Consider the following 5970-nt stretch of genomic DNA (forward strand, 5'->3'; position numbering starts at 1 on the left):
AGCACAAATATAGCAATCAATGCTTCCTCTCGCGAAGGGCCTTTTCTTTTACTTTTATGTTGAGTCGGTTTACCCATTTCTCTCTATCTTAGAAGCAAACACTTGTGTTAACTGTGCATTGATTCTTACATACTTGCTTATTGCACTTGTTATATTGCTTTGCATTGACAACTATCCATGAGATATACATGTTACAAGTTGAAAGCAACCACTGAAACTTTATCTTCCTTTGTGTTGCTTCAATACCTTTACTTTGAATTATTGCTTTATGAGTTAACTCTTATGCAAGACTTATTGATGCTTGTCTTGAAAGTACTATTCATGAAAAGTCTTTGCTTTATGATTCATTTGTTTACTCATGTCATTACCATTGTTTTGATCGCTGCATTCATTACATATGCTTACAATAGTATGATCAAGGTTATGATGGCACGTCACTCCAGAAATTATCTTTGTTATCGTTTACCCTGCTCGGGACGAGCGAGAACTAAGCTTGGGGATGCTGATACGTCTCCGACGTATCGATAATTTCTTATGTTCCATGCCACATTATTGATGATATCTACATGTTTTATGCACACTTTATGTCATATTCGTGCATTTTACTGGAACTAACCTATTAACAAGATGCCGAAGTGCCGAGTTCTTTGTTTCTGTTGTTTTTGGTTTCAGAAATCCTAGTAAGGAAATATTCTCGGAATTGGACGAAATCAACGCCCAGGTTCCTATTTTGCCCGGAAGCATCCAGAACACACGAGAACCGCCAGAGAGGGGGCACAGGGCCACCAAACCCTAGGCCGGCGCGGTCAAGGGGGGGGCCCACGCCCCCCTATAGTGTCGTCGCCCCGTTGACCTTCTGACGCCGCCTCTTCGCCTATATAAAGCCCCTGGACCTAAAACCTCGATACGAAAAAGCCACGGTACGAGAAACCTTCCAGAGCCGCCGCCATCGCGAAGCCAAGATCTGGGGGACAGGAGTCTCTGTTCCGGCACGCCGCCGGGACGGGGAAGTGCCCCGGAAGGCTCCTCCATCGACACCACCGCCATCTACATCAACGCTGCTGTCTCCCATGAGGAGGGAGTAGTTCTCCATCGAGGCTCGGGGCTGTACCGGTAGCTATGTGGTTAATCTCTCTCCTATGTACTTCAATACAATGATCTCATGAGCTGCTTACATGATTGAGATTCATATGAGTTTTGTATCACAATTCATCTATGTGCTACTCTAGTGATGTTATTAAAGTAGTCTATTCCTCCTCCATGATGTATTGTTGGTAGTGTGTGCATCATGAAGTACTTGGTTTATGCTATGATTGTGATCTCTTGTAGATTATGAAGTTAACTATTACTATGATGGTATTGATGCGATCTATTCCTCCTTTCATAGTGTGAAGGTTACGGTGTGCATGCTATGTTAGTACTTGGTTTGGTTGTGTTGATCTATCTTGCACTCTAAGGTTATTTAAATATGAGCATTGAATTGTGGAGCTTGTTAACTCCGGCATTGAGGGTTCGTGTAATCCTACGCAATGGTGTTCATCATCCAACAAGAGTGTAGAGTATGCATTTATCTATTCTGTTATGTGATCAATGTTGAGAGTGTCCACTAGTGAAAGTCTAATCCCTAGGCCTTGTTCCTAAATATCTGCTATCGCTGCTTGTTTACTTGTTTCTTGCGTTACTACTTCGCTGCGTTACTACTGCTTGTTCTATCGTCCCGGGCAAAGCACTTTTACGGGTGCCGTTGCTACTGCTTATTTACACCACCTGTATTTCACTATCTCTTCGCCGAACTAGTGCACCTATTAGGTGTGTTGGGGACACAAGAGACTTCATGCTTTGTGGTTGCAGGGTTGCATGAGAGGGATATCTTTGACCTCTTCCTCCCTGAGTTCGATAAACCTTGGGTGATCCACTTAACACTACTAGGAAATGTACTACCGCCGGCGCCCCAGAAACCCTTACCGCCGGCGTTTTCATGTTCACCGGCGACCTCCTCGCCGGTGGTAACCCCTTACCGCCAGCATTTTCCAAATCGCCGGTGGTAAGTGTCATTATCCCCGGCGCTTTTCTCAAATCGCCGGCGGTACTGGCTTAGCACCGGCGTCTTACCAATTCGCCGGGGGTAATTGGCTGCACCGCTGGCGATTCCAATTTCGCCAGAGGTATAGTTTAGGAGCGCCGGTGGTATTGATCACATGATTAAAAAAATAAAACTCGAAAAGTAATGTATATACACTAGAATACACACCAGAATACAGACCAGAATACACAGTACATACACAAGAATACACACATCAAAGTATAACACAGATATTACTAGAAATACAGCCGGATACACGGTTATATAGAAAGTCCCAAATGTTCACAACATGCATGCATTAATAAGACAAGTTTAGATAGTAGATAGTTGACCATAACATCACGACTCGAAGTAGCACATGTTACGAAATACATATAAGTCCGAGTGTCGATGACCTAGCTAAACAACAATGACATAATAAACTAGAGAGACGGTGGCGGCAAGCATCATCACGATGAAAGGGGTCCTCCACATCTCCCTCCTCTGTCCCGCTCGAAAGTTGGCGTATCGAGTTTCCGCCTCCTCCAAAGTGGTGTACCCCTTGTAGGCCGTTGCCGGCCGAAACGGTGGACCTGCCTCCTACGGTCTTCCCGGTCCTCGTAGACTCCGGGAACCCTGCCGTGGTAGACGACATAGTACGTCATCTATGCAAACACACAACAAAGAAATGTAAGTTGTTAGTACATCCATAGAGAGAGATATAACATATAGGTGTGCAAAAGAACAAACATAAAAAATACTTATGTAATTTATGACTAACATTTGCAGGACACAAAAGTTTTTGACTCAAGTCTACTTCGGCGGGAAGGGACGGATGCCCTCGAGCGTGTTGAATGTTCTCTCGTCACATCCATCTTCTAATCGGCCTTCTATCTCGGAATTAGAAAGTGCGGAGGCATAGTTGAACAAGCCACCATTCATGATGACATCCCTCCGAGTATTGTGCAAATGGTCCGCTGGATGGCACGGAAGTCGCCTCTCACGTTTTCATCGGTGGTGTCCGCCATGTTCACGAACTTCCCCTGCGAGCGGATGGCAACAAGAGATCGTTCTGAGACCTTACAACCGCCCTCATCTGTAGGATGGCAAACCATGCCTCCATCCCATTGTCATCCACCGATTGCTTTAGGCAGGGGAACTTGGTTATGTGGTTGCACACATGGCAACCCTTGACTTTCTTCTCATGCCTGAGTTTGTTGACGCCAACCTCAGCTATGAAGCCGCTGAGGGCTTTATCAAGTGTAGACTTAAGGTCGGTGAAGTCTTTCTCCTTATCAAGCCCGGAGTCGAGATAAGTGACATGGGAATGATACGGGTGAAAGAGGAGGAGGGTGCAATACTTGAAACTGCGCAAAATGGAAATAAACCATCATACTCAGCTATTAAGGAAATTCATGAAAGAATGTAATATAGGGTACTTTAGTAACCAAATACTTACTCGCGGAAATATGGTATGACAAAGCAATTCTTATCATTGTTTAACACCAAGAAATTCTTGATATAGTTGGCGAGAAACGCTTGTTCGGTCTGGGCGACAGTTGGAGTCATGTAGTAGGGGTCCATGATAGCGATGTGCGTTGTGTTCTCCATGGCGATATCGTGCGCCATGCTGAGCGATATGAGGCGGACCAAGCTTCGGTCTAGGCTGTTGCATGTGCAAGAGCACTGAAGATTTCTTCGTACCGAATGAATATCAAGTCCGCGAGGTATGTGTTGACAAAGCCAAAGCCAATGGGCACCTTGGCGATCAAAATCGGGTACGATGGATTTCTATCTTGAAGAAGTAGCTTCTCCTTTGTTAGAATAGCATCATGCACGCTCCTCATATCCGGCGTCAACTTGTTGACATAGTGTGCCGGCAGCATCGGCTCGCCTAAGTGATGCAACTTCCTCCACGGGGTCGGCAACTTGTCATTAACCACTATCTTGCTTGCCGCAACATCTCCCGACTTCTTCCGCTTCCTCGCCCTTCTTCTTACTGCAACCTGGGAGCGGCGTTTTGTTTCATACCTTCCGTGGTCGCACCAAGGAGTGTCCTCGGGGTAAGCCCAACTCGGGGCGGAGCGGTGAAGGCGGTAGTGTCCTCCCTGCTCGGGCGTTTCTTGTGAAAGGAACAACTTCTTCTTTAGGATATGACCGGCGGGTGGCTTGTAAGGAGAAACCGCGTCGGCGTCGAGCTCGGCGATGAACGTATCAATGGGAGCTTGATCGATGTCCAACGCCTTGTCGTGCTGACTCTCGTGCGGACTATCGGGCCGACTATCGGGCTCAAATTGATCATAAGCCGGTGGAGCACCGGCCTGCCTTTGCCTCGCCGTCAAAGCGGTCGTTGGAGCCGGGACCTTGGCTTGGCTCGGGGCATCCGTTGCATCCCGAGGAGTGACCATGCCATAGCTTGCCTCCGAACCTGAGGCGGTGTTCAGCCGAATTAGGGCTTTCGGCCATAGAAGGATGTGATTCTTGAGGTCCCCGAGAGTGAGCGGGGTTTCCGTTTCCGGGGGTTGATAAGGAGGATGGAGGTCTTGGCATCCCGGTAACGACCGGTTCACGCGAACCCGGCTCACGCTATCATCCATCCTGGCGAAGTGGAAAATCCGCTGTGTTGGCAGGATGACACTGCCGCTCGCTACAGCCTTCAACTTGTTGTCCACATTCAGTAGCAAGGTGCAAGGAGTCGCGTTCGCCTGTGAAAACATGTGTAGGTCAGAGAGGGGCGACGACAAAGTAACTAATTTGTAGAGCTTGAGAGACTAAATTAATTACCGTGAGGGCGTCGAGCTCGGCCCGCGTTGAAGGACCGAGGCTAGGCATGCAGGTGACTGAGGGGCTAGTACTGGGGCCCCCCAGGTCCGGCGAATCCTCTCTAGCGCCGACATTGCCGGCGGGTGGAGTCACCAAGTTGGGTGTGCATTGAGCGTGTCTAGTTGGAGGCCGGTTGTCCGGGTTGCTGGCGCCTAGGCTGATAACCGGCATCGGTCCCTTACCGCCGGCGTCGAAGTAATTCTTCATCGACGACACAAGATCGGGGATGATTTCATTGACCACCGTTGGCCAGCGCGTCATCGACCTTGCTAGCAACCTCGGCAGTGACGCGTTGCTGAACCTCGGCACTGACGCGTTGCTCCATGGTTGTTTCCAAGTCGGCCACCTTTTTCAGAAGAGCCTCGTGCTCCCGGTCCTTCTGGGCCTGCCGCGACTCCCTAGTGCTTGCGGGCACGTCCAAGCCATAGTCGGCAAGCTTGCGACCTCCTCCGGCGCCGGGGACACGGTGGGGCTTGTCCAAAAGCGGCCGCGCCTTCACGGTGTTCGGACCCCGATAAAAGGCGTGTCCCACGGGACTTTGCCGGTCGACGTCACGGGACGAGGAGCCAGCCGATTCGGCGGCTCGCTTGTTCCGTCAACCGCCGAAGTAACATGAACAATTTTAGAATGTAATGGACTTGGTGAGCAGTATCAAATTAATAAGCTCGGTAAATTGCTTACCACTCGCTTTCTCTAGTGCCATCACCTTGGCGTCGGCGACCAACTCAACTCCCACCACCACATCAGATTTCGTGACACGTTTCCCGGCCAATTCTCTATGGTATCGGGACCTGAGATATGCCCCGAAGAGTGGGTCTTTGTACTTGGCAAAAGGGGGCTCGAGGCCAGCATTTATGTAGGCCTGGTCCTCCTTGTCCCATACCGGCTGCTTGCCTTCGAAGCCACGGCAACCGAGATTGTGGTGACCGATGTTCTTATCCGCCAGCTCCTTCCCCCAGGTCGATTGTCGTTTGGTGTACTCGAGCTCCTCGTTTTCCAAGAATTTATTATACTTGCTCCAGGCGTCATCCGCGGGAAGTGGCGCTGGATCTCTTCCCAAGTCTCATTGTCACCAAGCATCCCCC

This window comes from Lolium rigidum, chromosome 6 (genome assembly GCF_022539505.1).
Source record: "Lolium rigidum isolate FL_2022 chromosome 6, APGP_CSIRO_Lrig_0.1, whole genome shotgun sequence".
Classification (NCBI taxonomy): domain Eukaryota; kingdom Viridiplantae; phylum Streptophyta; class Magnoliopsida; order Poales; family Poaceae; genus Lolium; species Lolium rigidum.